This window comes from Acanthaster planci, linkage group LG11 (genome assembly GCF_054643075.1).
Source record: "Acanthaster planci isolate LZ-2023a linkage group LG11, COTS_SCS, whole genome shotgun sequence".
Classification (NCBI taxonomy): Eukaryota; Metazoa; Echinodermata; class Asteroidea; order Valvatida; family Acanthasteridae; genus Acanthaster; species Acanthaster planci.
Window position 1 is genome coordinate 8,407,903 of NC_141787.1, and position 15,114 is coordinate 8,423,016.

A 15,114-nucleotide genomic window follows, 5' to 3' on the forward strand; every position below is an offset into this window, starting at 1 on the left:
CTGCGAAGCTCAAAAGGATCGATAGGCCACGCTTTCACGGTCTGTATTCATGCTGAAAATCAGATTCAAACGAGCTTTTGCCCTTTTGCTCCGCGCGAGGATTCCGTCCTCGCTGAGCTCGCCTTAGGACACCTGCGTTACCCTTTGACAGATGTACCGCCCAGTTAAAGTCCCCCGACTGAAGCTGTCGCCGGAGCGGGTGGCGGCCGGCCGCGTAGTGCCGGAAGACTGGGCCCGCTCCCCGCCTCACCGGCTAAGTAAAGAAACCACGAGAGTAGTGGCATTTCAGCGTCGGGCCTAGGGCCCTCCCCACCTATCCCACCCCCCTCCGTGTCTCTTCACAAGGTCAGACTAGAGTCAAGCTGATTCTGCCAAGCCCGTTCCCTTGGCTGTGGTTTCGCTAGATAGATAGGGACAGTGGGAATCTCGTTAATCCATTCATGCGCGTCATTAATTAGATGACGAGGCATTTGGCTACCTTAAGAGAGTCATAGTTACTCCCGCCGTTTACCCGCACTTCGCTGAATGTCTTCACTTTGACATTCAGAGCACTGGGCATAAATCACATCGCGGCAGCGCCCCGGCTGCAGACGTCGCGATGCTCTGTTTTTCATTAGACAGTCGGATTCCCCTGGTCCGTACCAGTTCTGAGCCGGCTGCTGGGCGCCGGCCGAAGCGGCCGCAGCGAGGACTGTCCACGAGGCGGGCCCGAGGCCGGTCCGGGCTCGCCCATCGCCCTAGCTCCGGACCAGCCGATTCCAGGGATCCCGCACCTTAGCAAGAAAAGGAAACTCTTCCCGGGTCCCCGACCGGCGTCTGGGGCTCGCTTGCTTCGCAGATCGGACCGCCAAGGAGGACGGAGGGCTCCGCCTGCGGGTTTGGGAATATTGACCCGATTCCGTTTCGCCCGGGGGGCGAGGGCCCGGTCCCCCGAGGAGGGGGGCGCCCCGCCTCCGCTGGGAGCGGAACCTCCCTGGGGCTTAGGATCGACTGACCCATGTACAACTGCTGATCGCATGCAAGCCTTCTCCGCCACTCGGCCCTCGAGCATCTCACTCCAATATTTGCTACTACCACCAAGATCTGCGCCCGCGGCGGCTCCACGCGGCCAGGCGGCCGGCGCTTCGACGCGCACCGCGGCGGCCCTCCTACTCGTCGGGGCGTACCACCCGGCCGGCGGTCCCACTAGCTCTCTGCCCCGACGGCCAGGTGTGGGCGGCACTCTCAGTGCCATTCATTTTCAGGGCTAGTCGACTTCCATGGCCACCGGCCTGCTGCCCGTATTAAGCAACGCCTTTTCTGGGCTCTGATGAGCGTCGGCCCCAAATGCGGCGCCCCAACCCGGCGGGTCCTCTCGCCCGACCTGAGGTCGATGGGTTCGCAATAGGCCTCGGCCTCTCACTCTCTCTCTCGCCTCTCAGGGCCCGCCCGGCGCCTCGGCGGCTGCCAGGAAGGAGGGCTTCCCTCCGCGGCCTTCTCTTCTCTCTCGGCGCTGGGGCGCCCGCTCCCTCTCCGGCGGTCCACTCGGAGATCTGCCACGGGGCCGGCGGCACTCGGTCCCCGTTGGCCGGGTCCGGGCCTCCCCTTTTTCTTTCTCGGCCTGCCCTGCCTGCCTGGCCTCCTTTCCGGCGCGCTCCCTCGAGGCCGCCTGTGTCTTTCTTGTTCGGTTTGGGGGCACGACCGGCGCTCGTTTGTGGGGCGGATACTCAGCGCCGACCTCCCCCGGGGAACGACCCGCCCGGCCGGTGCCCCTCGCCTACCTGCCTGCCTTGCCCGCAGATCTCCCATATCATCCTCGCCCAGAGAGCGGGGGGAACCCGCGCCGCAACCTACCGGTCTCTTTGCACTCCCCTTGTTGCCGCCTGCAGCCAGTGTCCTCGCTGGGGCCTCCCGGCGGGGGCGGCGGGCAGCCACTTTTTCCGCACCTCCCCGTCCCGGGGCTCTCCGGCAGGGCCGGCCGCGGCCCGGGAGCGGGCCTTTCCGACACCTCTGGGCAAGGCCAGGCGGGCCGGCCGACGCTCTTCTGGGCATGAAGGGTCAGGCCGGCCGCGCAGAGAAACGCCGTTAACGGAGCGCCCGGAGGGCCTCCCGGCGGGACGGCGAGCAGCCACTTTCCTTGAGCCGCTCCGGAGCGGGGCTTGTCCAGACCCCAGGGGGAATCGCTCCGGAGGCTTGGGTTCACCCTGCAGGAATTGCCGTATTGTATGGACAATATATGGCTGTACTGATTTCTGGCAGCTGGAGCTGAGCTCCAGACCACCCTCCCCCTATAAATAGGCAAACCAGGGAGTGGGGGTTAAGGTCCAAAACGCTCTCATTGAAATACGCACGTTTTGGGCCCAACCTGTCCCGGGGCAAAGCCCTCTCAGAGGCCTTGGGTGAGCCGGCGAGCCGATGGACGCCATGCCTGAAGCGCCCGGCCCGCTCTCCGCGGGCAACCCCGGACATCCGAACCTCTCGGACCAGGTTTTCCGAAAAAGGCGATTCACCGCGCCGCACAACGCAACCCGCCGGCATGGAGCCGTTTTCCGCCCGGGGGAAGCATGTCGGAAATGCACGGCTTTAGAGGGTCCGCGTGCGGCTGCGGCGGGTTTTTTTCCCCAGGACGGTAATTCGCCGCGCAGACACCCTCCCCCCTATAAAAAGGCAAACCAGGGAGTGGGGGTTAAGGTTCAAAACGCTCTCATTAAAATACGCACGTTTCGGGCCAAACAGACCCCGACGAGAGACGCTCTCGAGAGCCGGGGTGCCTCGCCGACGCGTTTGCAAATGGGGACGAGTCGGTTTTTGCGCCCGAAACGGGTTGAAACCGGAGATCCGACCTTTCGCGCACCACCAAGTCCGGGGAAGAAATCTTCAGCGGGCGCCCACGCAACGCCGCCCGTCCGACACCCACAGCGGGACCGGCGCCGCCCGCTGCGAGACTCCGCCCTTGGGCCCGAGGCCCCGGTCCCTACCCGCCCGCTGGCACGTGGCGCCACTCCCATTAGAGCCCTCCTGGAGGGTGCACCTCCGGCCCCCGGATTTCAAATCAGGTTTTGGGCGGCCGGATAAGCCTCGCGGCCCGGCAGCGTATCCCCGGCTCTCGCCGGTGGGGCCGAGTCAGTTTTTGCGCCCGAGTCGAAGCGTAACTGGAGATGAGCCCTTTCGCGGTCAAGGAAGTCCGAGCAAGAAATCTTTAGCGGGCACCCACGTAACGCTCCCCGTCCGGCACCCACGGCGGGACCGACGCCGCCCGCTGCCAGATGCCGCACTCGGGCTGGAAGCCATGGTTTTTCCGTGCCGAACAGCTGATCGCGCGATGGCATTGGGACCGACTTGGGCAACTCCCCCCGAGACCCTTCCTCCGGGATACACTATTAAACGTGGATTTCAAGTCAGTTTGGGGCGGCCGTGTCAGACATGCAGCCCAGCAGCCAATCCTCGGCCTCAGGGAAAGCGCTCGTTTACTCCGCCGTCAGTTCCTCTGCCGAGTCCGAGTGCCGCCGGGCCCGCCGCTGGTACTCCCCGGTCTCCTCCTCCAAGGCCGGTCCGCCCGAGGGGCACCGGGCGGGGCCTGCCGGCCCCTCCGCGCTCGCCCTCCTCCCCCCGCTGCTGGACCCCACCACCCCTCTCCCAGAAGCCGCTCCCGCAGCAGCGACGTCGTCCGACCCGGCCCGCCAGGATCGGCCCGTCTGCGGCGCGCGCAAATCCCTCGGATCGAAAGCTTTAGTTTTAGCAGATCACCAGCAAAGCGGCTGCTCTACTGGGCACGACACCCCAATCCATACCCAAGTCGTCTGCAAGTGATCTGGCGTCCCTCTCGAGACGGCGGTTCGGCTTGCGCCGGAGTTCCCGGTCCCCGGGCAGGGGCCGCGGGCGGAGTCGGCCCGGCCCCCCTCCAGGCAAGAGCGGGTGGGCGCTGACGCGGGCCGCGCACCGGCAGAGATTTCGACTTAGAGGCGTTTAGCCGTAATCTCTCGGGTGGTAGTCTTGCACCACCGGCCTCTCGACCGAGCGCCTGAACCAGGGGTCCGAATCTGCGGTTCCTCTCGTACTGAGCAGGATTGCCGTGACGGCGACCTCTCATCAGTAGGGTAAAACTACCTGTCTCACGGCGGTCCAAAGCCAGCTCACGTTCCCCCATTGGTGGGTGAACAAATCCAACGCTTCGCAATGATAGGAAGAGCCGACATCGAAGGATCAAACAGCAACATCGCTATGAACGCTTGGCTGCAACTACCCAGTTATCACTGTGGTAACATTTCTGATACCTCTCGCTTCAAACTGCGAAGCTCAAAAGGATCGATAGGCCACGCTTTCACGGTCTGTATTCATGCTGAAAATCAGATTCAAACGAGCTTTTGCCCTTTTGCTCCGCGCGAGGTTTCCGTCCTCGCTGAGCTCGCCTTAGGACACCTGCGTTACCCTTTGACAGATGTCCCCCCCCAGTCAAACCCCCCCGACTGAAGCTGTCGCCGGAGCGGGTGGCGGCCGGCCGCGTAGCGCCGGAAGACTGGGCCAGCTCCCCGCCTCACCGGCTAAGTAAAGAAACCACGAGAGTAGTGGCATTTCAGCGTCGGGCCTGGGGCCCTCCCACCTATCCCACACCCCTCCGTGTCTCTTCACAAGGTCAGACTAGAGTCAAGCTGATTCTGCCAAGCCCGTTCCCTTGGCTGTGGTTTCGCTAGATAGATAGGGACAGTGGGAATCTCGTTAATCCATTCATGCACGTCATTAATTAGATGACGAGGCATTTGGCTACCTTAAAAGAGTCATAGTTACTCCCGCCGTTTACCCGCACTTCGCTGAATTTCTTCACTTTGACATTCAGAGCACTGGGCAGAAATCACATCGCGTCAGCGCCCCGGCTGCAGACGTCGCGATGCTCTGTTTTTCATTAGACAGTCGGATTCCCCTGGTCCGTACCAGTTCTGAGCCGGCTGCCGGGCGCCGGCCGAAGCGGCCGCAGCGAGGACTGTCTACGAGGCGGGCCCCAGGCCGGTCCGGGCTCGCCCAGCGCCCTAGCTCCGGACCAGCCGATTCCAGGGATCCCGCCCCTTAGCAAGAAGAGGAAACTCTTCCCGGGTCCCCGACCGGCGTCTGGGGCTCGCTTGCTTCGCAGATCGGACCGCCAAGGAGGACGTAGGGCTCCGCCTGCGGGTTTGGGAATATTGACCCGATTCCGTTTCGCCCGGGGGGCGAGGCCCCGGCCCCGCGAGGTGGGGGGCGCCCGCCTCCGCTGGGAGCGGAACCTCCCTGGGGCTTAGGATCGACTGACCCATGTACAACTGCTGATCGCATGCAAGCCTTCTCCGCCACTCGGCCCTCGAGGATCTCACTCCAATATTTGCTACTACCACCAAGATCTGCGCCCGCGGCGGCTCCACGCGGCCTGGCGGCCGGCGCTTCGACACCCACTGCGGCGGCCCTCCTACTCGTCGGGGCGTACCAACCGGCCGGCGGTCCCACTCGCTCTCTGCCCCGACGGCCAGGTGTGGGCGGCACTCTCAGTGCCATTCATTTTCAGGGCTAGTCGACTTCCATGGCCACCGGCCTGCTGCCCGTATTAAGCTACGCCTTTTCTGGGCTCTGATGAGCGTCGGCCCCAAATGCGGCGCCCCAACCCGGCGGGTCCTCTCGCCCGACCTGAGGTCGATGGGTTCGCAATAGGCCTCGGCCTCTCACTCTCTCTCTCTCGCCTCTCAGGGCCCGCCCGGCGCCTCGGCGGCTGCCAGGAAGGAGGCCTTCCCTCCGCGGCCCTCTCTTCTCTCTCTCGGCGCTGAGCGCCCGCTCCCTCTCCGGCGGTCCACTCGGAGATCTGCCACGGGGCCGGCGGCACTCGGTCCCCGTTGGCCGGGTCCGGGCCTCCCCTTTTTCTTTCTCGGCCTGCCCTGCTTGCCTGGCCTCCTTTCCGGCGCGCTCCCTCGAGGCCGCCTGTGTCTTTCTTGTTCGGTTTGGGGCCACGACCGGCGCTCGTTTGTGGGGCGGATACTCAGCGCCGACCTCCCCCGGGGAACGACCCGCCCGGCCGGTGCCCCTCGCCTACCTGCCTGCCTTGCCCGCAGATCTCCCGTATCATCCTCGCCAGAGAGCGGGGGAAACCTGCGCCGCAACCTACCGGTCTCTTTGGACTCCCCCTTGTTGCCGCCTGCAGCCAGTGTCCTCGCTGGGGGCCTCCCTGCGGGGCGGCGGGCTGCCACTTTTTCCGCACCTCCCCGTCCCGGGGCTCTCCGGCAGGGCCGGCCGCGGCCCGGGAGCGGCCTTTTCCGACACCTCTGGGCAAGGCCGGGCGGGCCGGCCGACGCTCTTCTGGGCATGAAGGGTTGGGCCGGCCCACGCAGAGAAACGCCGTTAACGGAGCGCCCGGAGGGCCTCCCGGCGGGACGGCGAGCAGCCACTTTCCTTGAGCCGCTACGGAGCGGGGCTTGTCCAGACCCTAGGGGGAATCGCTCCGGAGGCTTGGGCTCCCACCCTGCAGGAATTGCCGTATTGTATGGACAATATATGGCTGTACTGATTTCTGGCAGCTGGAGCTGAGCTCAAGACTACCCTCCCCCCTATAAATAACCAAGCCAGGGAGTGGGGGTTAAGGTCCAAAATGCTCTCATTGAAATACGCACGTTTTGGGCCCAACCGGTCTCGGGGCGTAGCCCTCTCAGAGGCCTTGGGTGGGCCAGCGAGCCGATGGACGCCATGCCTGAAGCGCCCGGCCCGCTCTCCGCGGGCAAACCCCGGACATCCGAACCTCTCGGACCAGGTTTTCCGAAAAAGGCGATTCACCGCGCCGCACCCACGCAACCCGCCGGCATGGAGCCGTTTTCGCCCGGGGAAGCGTGTCCGGAAATGCACGGCTTTAGAGGGTCCGCGTGCGGCTGCGGCGGGTTTTTTTTCCCCAAGGACGGCCAATTCGCCGCGGAGACACCCTCCCCCCTATAAAAAAGGCAAACCAGGGAGTGGGGGTTAAGGTTCAAAACGCTCTCATTAAAATAAGCACGTTTCGGGCCCAAGAGACCCCGACGAGAGACTCTCTCGAGAGCCGGGGTGCCTCGCCGACGCGTTGGCAAGTGGGGACGAGTCGGTTTTTGCGCCCGAGTCGGGTCGAAACCGGAGATCCGACCTTTCGCGCACCACCAAGTCCGGGGAAGAAATCTTCAGGGGGCGCCCACGGAACGCCCGCCCCGTCCGACACCCACAGCGGGACCGCCGCCCCCCGCTGCGAGCCTCCGCCCTTGGGCCCCAGCCCCCGGTCCCTACCCGCCCGCTGGCCCGTGGCGCCACTCCCATTAGAGCCCTCTTGCAGGGTGCACCTCCGGCCCCGGATTTCAAATCAGCTTTTGGGCGGCCGGATAAGCCTCGCGGCCCGGCAGCGTATCCCCGGCTCTCGCCGGTGGGGCCGAGTCAGTTTTTGCGCCCGAGTCGAAGCGTAACTGGAGATGAGCCCTTTCGCGGTCAAGGAAGTCCAAGGAAGAAATCTTTAGCGGGCACCCACGTAACGCTCCCCGTCTTGCACCCACGGCGGGACCGACGCCGCCCGCTGCCAGATGCCGCACTTGGGCTGGAAGCCATGGTTTTTCCGTACCGAACAGATGATCGCGCGATGGCATTGGGACCGACTTGGCAACTCCCCGAGAGCCCTCCTGCGGGATACACTATTAAACGTGGATTTCAAGTCAGTTTGGGGCGGCCGTGTCAGACATGCAGCCCAGCAGCCAATCCTCGGCCTCAGGGAAAGCGCTCGTTTACTCCGCCGTCAGTTCCTCTGCCGAGTCCGAGTGCCGCCGGGCACGCCGCTGGTACTCCCCGGTCTCCTCCTCCAAGGCCGGTCCGCCCGAGGGCCACCGGGCGGCGCCGGCCGGCCCTCCGCGCTCGACCTCCTCCCCCCGCTGCTGGACCCCACCACCCCTCTCCCAGAAGCCGCTCCCGCAGCAGCGACGTCGTCTGATCCGGCCCGCCAGGATCGGCCCGTCTGCGGCGCGGGCAAATCCCTTGGATCGAAAGCTTTAGTTTTAGCAGATCACAGCAAAGCGGCTGCTCTACTGGGCACGACACCCCAATCCATACCCAAGTCGTCTGCAAGTGATCTGGCGTCCCTCTCGAGACGGCGGTTCGGCTTGCGCCGGAGTTCCCGGCCCCCGGGCAGGGGCCGCGGGCGGAGTCGGCCCGGCCCCCCTCCAGGCAAGAGCGGGTGGGCGCTGACGCGGGCCGCGCACCGGCAGAGATTTCGACTTAGAGGCGTTTAGCCGTAATCTCTCGGGTGGTAGTCTCGCACCACCGGCCTCTCGACCGAGCGCCTGAACCAGGGGTCCGAATCTGCGGTTCCTCTCGTACTGAGCAGGATTGCCGTGACGGCGACCTCTCATCAGTAGGGTAAAACTACCTGTCTCACGGCGGTCCAAAGCCAGCTCACGTTTCCCCATTGGTGGGTGAACAATCCAACGCTTCGCAATGATAGGAAGAGCCGACATCGAAGGATCAAACAGCAACATCGCTATGAACGCTTGGCTGCCACTACCCAGTTATCACTGTGGTAACATTTCTGATACCTCTCGCTTCAAACTGCGAAGCTCAAAAGGATCGATAGGCCACGCTTTCACGGTCTGTATTCATGCTGAAAATCAGATTCAAACGAGCTTTTGCCCTTTTGCTCCGCGCGAGGTTTCCGTCCTCGCTGAGCTCGCCTTAGGACACCTGCGTTACCCTTTGACAGATGTACCGCCCCAGTCAAACCCCCCGACTGAAGCTGTCGCCGGAGCGGGTGGCGGCCGGCCGCGTAGCGCCGGAAGACTGGGCCAGCTCCCCGCCTCACCGGCTAAGTAAAGAAACCACGAGAGTAGTGGCATTTCAGCGTCGGGCCTGGGGCCCTCCCACCTATCCCACACCCCTCCGTGTCTCTTCACAAGGTCAGACTAGAGTCAAGCTGATTCTGCCAAGCCCGTTCCCTTGGCTGTGGTTTCGCTAGATAGATAGGGACAGTGGGAATCTCGTTAATCCATTCATGCACGTCATTAATTAGATGACGAGGCATTTGGCTACCTTAAAAGAGTCATAGTTACTCCCGCCGTTTACCCGCACTTCGCTGAATTTCTTCACTTTGACATTCAGAGCACTGGGCAGAAATCACATCGCGTCAGCGCCCCGGCTGCAGACGTCGCGATGCTCTGTTTTTCATTAGACAGTCGGATTCCCCTGGTCCGTACCAGTTCTGAGCCGGCTGCCGGGCGCCGGCCGAAGCGGCCGCAGCGAGGACTGTCCACGAGGCGGGCCCCATGCCAGTCCGGGCTCGCCCAGCGCCCTAGCTCCGGACCAGCCGATTCCAGGGATCCCGCCCCTTAGCAAGAAAAGGAAACTCTTCCCGGGTCCCCGACCGGCGTCTGGGGCTCGCTTGCTTCGCAGATCGGACCGCCAAGGAGGACGTAGGGCTCCGCCTGCGGGTTTGGGAATATTGACCCGATTCCGTTTCGCCCGGGGGGCGAGGCCCCGGCCCCGCGAGGTGGGGGGCGCCCGCCTCCGCTGGGAGCGGAACCTCCCTGGGGCTTAGGATCGACTGACCCATGTACAACTGCTGATCGCATGCAAGCCTTCTCCGCCACTCGGCCCTCGAGGATCTCACTCCAATATTTGCTACTACCACCAAGATCTGCGCCCGCGGCGGCTCCACGCGGCCTGGCGGCCGGCGCTTCGACGCCCACCGCGGGGGGCCTCCTACTCGTCGGGGCGTACCAACCGGCCGGCGGTCCCACTCGCTCTCTGCCCCGACGGCCAGGTGTGGGCGGCACTCTCAGTGCCATTCATTTTCAGGGCTAGTCGACTTCCATGGCCACCGGCCTGCTGCCCGTATTAAGCTACGCCTTTTCTGGGCTCTGATGAGCGTCGGCCCCAAATGCGGCGCCCCAACCCGGCGGGTCCTCTCGCCCGACCTGAGGTCGATGGGTTCGCAATAGGCCTCGGCCTCTCACTCTCTCTCTCGCCTCTCTGGGGCCCGCCCGGCGCCTCGGCGGCTGCCAGGAAGGAGGGCTTCCCTCCGCGGCCCTCTCTTCTCTCTCTCGGCGCTGAGCGCCCGCTCCCTCTCCGGCGGTCCACTCGGAGATCTGCCACGGGGCCGGCGGCACTCGGTCCCCCGTGGCCGGGTCCGGGCCTCCCCTTTTTCTTTCTCGGCCTGCCCTGCTTGCCTGGCCTCCTTTCCGGCGCGCTCCCTCGAGGCCGCCTGTGTCTTTCTTGTTCGGTTTGGGGCCACGACCGGCGCTCGTTTGTGGGGCGGATACTCAGCGCCGACCTCCCCCGGGGAACGACCCGCCCGGCCGGTGCCCCTCGCCTACCTGCCTGCCTTGCCCGCAGATCTCCCGTATCATCCTCGCCAGAGAGCGGGGGAAACCTGCGCCGCAACCTACCGGTCTCTTTGGACTCCCCTTGTTGCCGCCTGCAGCCAGTGTCCTCGCTGGGGCCTCCCTGCGGGGCGGCGGGCTGCCACTTTTTCCGCACCTCCCGTCCCGGGGCTCTCCGGCAGGGCCGGCCGCGGCCCGGGAGCGGCCTTTCCGACACCTCTGGGCAAGGCCGGGCGGGCCGGCCGACGCTCTTCTGGGCATGAAGGGTCGGGGCCGGCCACGCAGAGAAACGCCGTTAACGGAGCGCCCGGAGGGCCTCCCGGCGGGACGGCGAGCAGCCCACTTTCCTTGAGCCGCTACGGAGCGGGGCTTGTCCAGACCCCAGGGGGAATCGCTCCGGAGGCTTGGGCTCCACCCTGCAGGAATTGCCGTATTGTATGGACAATATATGGCTGTTACTGATTTCTGCAGCTGGAGCTGAGCTCCAGACCACCCTCCCCCCTATAAATAGGCAAACCAGGGAGTGGGGGGTAAGGTCCAAAACGCTCTCATTGAAATACGCACGTTTTGGGCCCAACCTGTCCCGGGGCAAAGCCCTCTCAGAGGCCTTGGGTGGGCCGGCGAGCCGATGGACGCCATGCCTGAAGCGCCCGGCCCGCTCTCCGCGGGCAACCCCGGACATCCGAACCTCTCGGACCAGGTTTTCCGAAAAAGGCGATTCACCGCGCCGCACCACGCAACCCGCCGGCATGGAGCCGTTTTCGCCCGGGGAAGCGTGTCGGAAATGCACGGCTTTAGAGGGTCCGCGTGCGGCTGCGGCGGGTTTTTTTCCCAAGGACAGCAATTCGCCGCGGAGACACCCTCCCCCCCTATAAAAAGGCAAACCAGGGAGTGGGGGTTAAGGTTCAAAACGCTCTCATTAAAATAAGCACGTTTCGGGCCCAACAGACCTAGACCAGAGACTCTCTCGAGAGCCGGGGTGCCTCGCCGACGCGTTGGCAAGTGGGGACGAGTCGGTTTTTGCGCCCGAGTCGGGTCGAAACCGGAGATCCGACCTTTCGCGCACCACCAAGTCCGGGGAAGAAATCTTCAGTGGGCGCCCACGCAACGCCGCCCGTCCGACACCCACAGCGGGCCCGGCGCCGCCCGCTGCGAGACTCCGCCCTTGGGCCCGAGGCCCCGGTCCCTACCCGCCCGCTGGCACGTGGCGCCACTCCCATTAGAGCCCTCTTGCAGGGTGCACCTCCGGCCCCGGATTTCAAATCAGGTTTTGGGCGGCCGGATAAGCCTCGCGGCCCGGCAGCGTATCCCCCGGCTCTCGCCGGTGGGGGCCGAGTCAGTTTTTGCGCCCGAGTCGAAGCGTAACTGGAGATGAGCCCTTTCGCGGTCAAGGAAGTCCGAGGAAGAAATCTTTAGCGGGCACCCACGGAACGGTCCCCGCCCGGCACCCACGGCGGGGACCGACGCCGCCCGCTGCCAGATGCCGCACTCGGGCTGGAAGCCATGGTTTTTCCGTACCGAACAGATGATCGCGCGATGGCATTGGGGACCGACTTGGCAACTCCCCGAGAGCCCTCCTGCGGGACACACTATTAAACGTGGATTTCAAGTCAGTTTGGGGCGGCCGTGTCAGACATGCAGCCCAGCAGCCAATCCTCGGCCTCAGGGAAAGCGCTCGTTTACTCCGCCGTCAGTTCCTCTGCCGAGTCCGGAGTGCCGCCGGGCACGCCGCTGGTACTCCTTGGTCTCCTCCTCCAAGGCCGGTCCGCCCGAGGGCCACCGGCGGCGCCGGCCGGCCCTCCGCGCTCGACCCTCCTCCCCCCGCTGCTGGACCCCACCACCCCTCTCCCAGAAGCCGCTCCCGCAGCAGCGGACGGTCGTCCGACCCGGCCCGCCAGGATCGGCCCGTCTGCGGCGCGGGCAAATCCCTCGGTTCGAAAAGCTTTAGTTTTCAGCAGATCACAGCAAAGCGGCTGCTCTACTGGGCACGACACCCCAATCCATACCCAAGTCGTCTGCAAGTGATCTGGGCGTCCCTCTCGAGACGGCGGTTCGGCTTGCCGCCGGAGTTCCTGGCCCCCGGGCAGGGGGCCGCGGGGCGGAGTCGGCCCGGCCCCCCCTCCAGGCAAGAGCGGGTGGGCGCTGACGCGGGCCGCACACCGGCAGAGATTTCGACTTAGAGGCGTTTAGCCGTAATCTCTCGGGTGGTAGTCTCGCACCACCGGCCTCTCGACCGAGCGCCTGAACCAGGGTTCCGAATCTGCGGTTCCTCTCGTACTGAGCAGGATTGCCGTGACGGCGACCTCTCATCAGTAGGGTAAAACTACCTGTCTCACGGCGGTCCAAAGCCAGCTCACGTTCCCCATTGGTGGGTGAACAATCCAACGCTTCGCAATGATAGGAAGAGCCGACATCGAAGGATCAAACAGCAACATCGCTATGAACGCTTGGCTGCAACTACCCAGTTATCACTGTGGTAACATTTCTGATACCTCTTGTTTCAAACTGCGAAGCTAAAAAAGGATCGATAGGCCACGCTTTCACGGTCTGTATTCATGCTGAAAATCAGATTCAAACGAGCTTTTGCCCTTTTGCTCCGCACGAGGTTTCCGTCCTCGCTGAGCTCGCTTTAGGACACCTGCGTTACCCTTTGACAGATGTACGGCCCCAGTCACACCCCCCCGACTGAAGCTGTCGCCGGAGCGGGTGGCGGCCGGCCGCGTAGCGCCAGAAGACTGGGCCAGCTCCCCCGCCTCAACCGGCTAAGTAAAGAAACCACGAGAGTAGTGGCATTTCAGCGTCGGGGCCTGGGCCCTCCCACCTATCCCACACCCCTCCGTGTCTCTTCACAAGGTCAGACTAGAGTCAAGCTGATTCTGCCAAGCCCGTTCCCTTGGCTGTGGTTTCGCTAGAGAGATAGGGGCAGTGGGAATCTCGTTAATGCAGTCATGCACGTCATTAATTAGATGACGAGGCATTTGGCTACCTTAAAAGAGTCATAGTTACTCCCGCCGTTTACCCGCACTTCGCTGAATTTCTTCACTTTGACATTCAGAGCACTGGGCAGAAATCACATCGCGTCAGCGCCCCGGCTGCAGACGTCGCGATGCTCTGTTTTTCATTAGACAGTCGGATTCCCCTGGTCCGTACCAGTTCTGAGCCGGCTGCCGGGCGCCGGCCGAAGCGGCCGCAGCGAGGACTGTCCACGAGGCGGGCCCCACGCCGGCCCGGGCTCGCCCAGCGCCCTAGCTCCGGACCAGCCGATTCCAGGGATCCCGCCCCTTAGCAAGAAAAGGAAACTCTTCCCGGGTCCCCGACCGGCGTCTGGGGCTCGCTTGCTTCGCAGATCGGACCGCCAAGGAGGACGTAGGGCTCCGCCTGCGGGTTTGGGAATATTGACCCGATTCCGTTTCGCCCGGGGGGCGAGGCCCCGGCCCCGCGAGGTGGGGGGCGCCCGCCTCCGCTGGGAGCGGAACCTCCCTGGGGCTTAGGATCGACTGACCCATGTACAACTGCTGATCGCATGCAAGCCTTCTCCGCCACTCGGCCCTCGAGGATCTCACTCCAATATTTGCTACTACCACCAAGATCTGCGCCCGCGGCGGCTCCACGCGGCCTGGCGGCCGGCGCTTCGACGCCCACCGCGGCGGCCCTCCTACTCGTCGGGGCGTACCAACCGGCCGGCGGTCCCACTCGCTCTCTGCCCCGACGGCCAGGTGTGGGCGGCACTCTCAGTGCCATTCATTTTCAGGGCTAGTCGACTTCCATGGCCACCGGCCTGCTGCCCGTATTAAGCTACGCCTTTTCTGGGCTCTGATGAGCGTCGGCCCCAAATGCGGCGCCCCAACCCGGCGGGTCCTCTCGCCCGACCTGAGGTCGATGGGTTCGCAATAGGCCTCGGCCTCTCACTCTCTCTCTCGCCTCTCAGGGCCCGCCCGGCGCCTCGGCGGCTGCCAGGAAGGAGGGCTTCCCTCCGCGGCCCTCTCTTCTCTCTCTCGGCGCTGAGCGCCCGCTCCCTCTCCGGCGGTCCACTCGGAGATCTGCCACGGGGCCGGCGGCACTCGGTCCCCGTTGGCCGGGTCCGGGCCTCCCCTTTTTCTTTCTCGGCCTGCCCTGCTTGCCTGGCCTCCTTTCCGGCGCGCTCCCTCGAGGCCGCCTGTGTCTTTCTTGTTCGGTTTGGGGCCACGACCGGCGCTCGTTTGTGGGGCGGATACTCAGCGCCGACCTCCCCCGGGGAACGACCCGCCCGGCCGGTGCCCCTCGCCTACCTGCCTGCCTTGCCCGCAGATCTCCCGTATCATCCTCGCCAGAGAGCGGGGGAAACCTGCGCCGCAACCTACCGGTCTCTTTGGACTCCCCTTGTTGCCGCCTGCAGCCAGTGTCCTCGCTGGGGCCTCCCTGCGGGGCGGCGGGCTGCCACTTTTTCCGCACCTCCCGTCCCGGGGCTCTCCGGCAGGGCCGGCCGCGGCCCGGGAGCGGCCTTTCCGACACCTCTGGGCAAGGCCGGGCGGGCCGGCCGACGCTCTTCTGGGCATGAAGGGTCGGGCCGGCCACGCAGAGAAACGCCGTTAACGGAGCGCCCGGAGGGCCTCCCGGCTACGGAGCGGGGCTTGTCCAGACCCCAGGGGGAATCGCTCCGGAGGCTTGGGCTCCACCCTGCTGGAATTGCCGTATTGTATGGACAATATATGGCTGTACTGATTTCTGGCAGCTGGAGCTGAGCTCCAGACCACCCTCCCCCTATAAATAGGCAAACCAGGGATTGGGGGTTAAGGTCCAAAACGCTCTCATTGAAATACGCACGTTTTGG

General features: G+C 64.7%; 3 pseudogenes; all 3 read right to left on the reverse strand.

Annotated features, from left to right (window-relative positions):
* Positions 1 to 3,687: 3,687 nt before the first annotated feature.
* Positions 3,688 to 5,050, reverse strand: LOC147797379 (large subunit ribosomal RNA; annotated as a pseudogene).
* A 2,911-nt stretch (positions 5,051 to 7,961) lies between these two features.
* Positions 7,962 to 9,321, reverse strand: LOC147797380 (large subunit ribosomal RNA; annotated as a pseudogene).
* Positions 9,322 to 12,226: 2,905 nt separating this feature from the next.
* LOC147797381 (large subunit ribosomal RNA) lies at positions 12,227 to 13,593 on the reverse strand (annotated as a pseudogene).
* Positions 13,594 to 15,114: the final 1,521 nt, after the last annotated feature.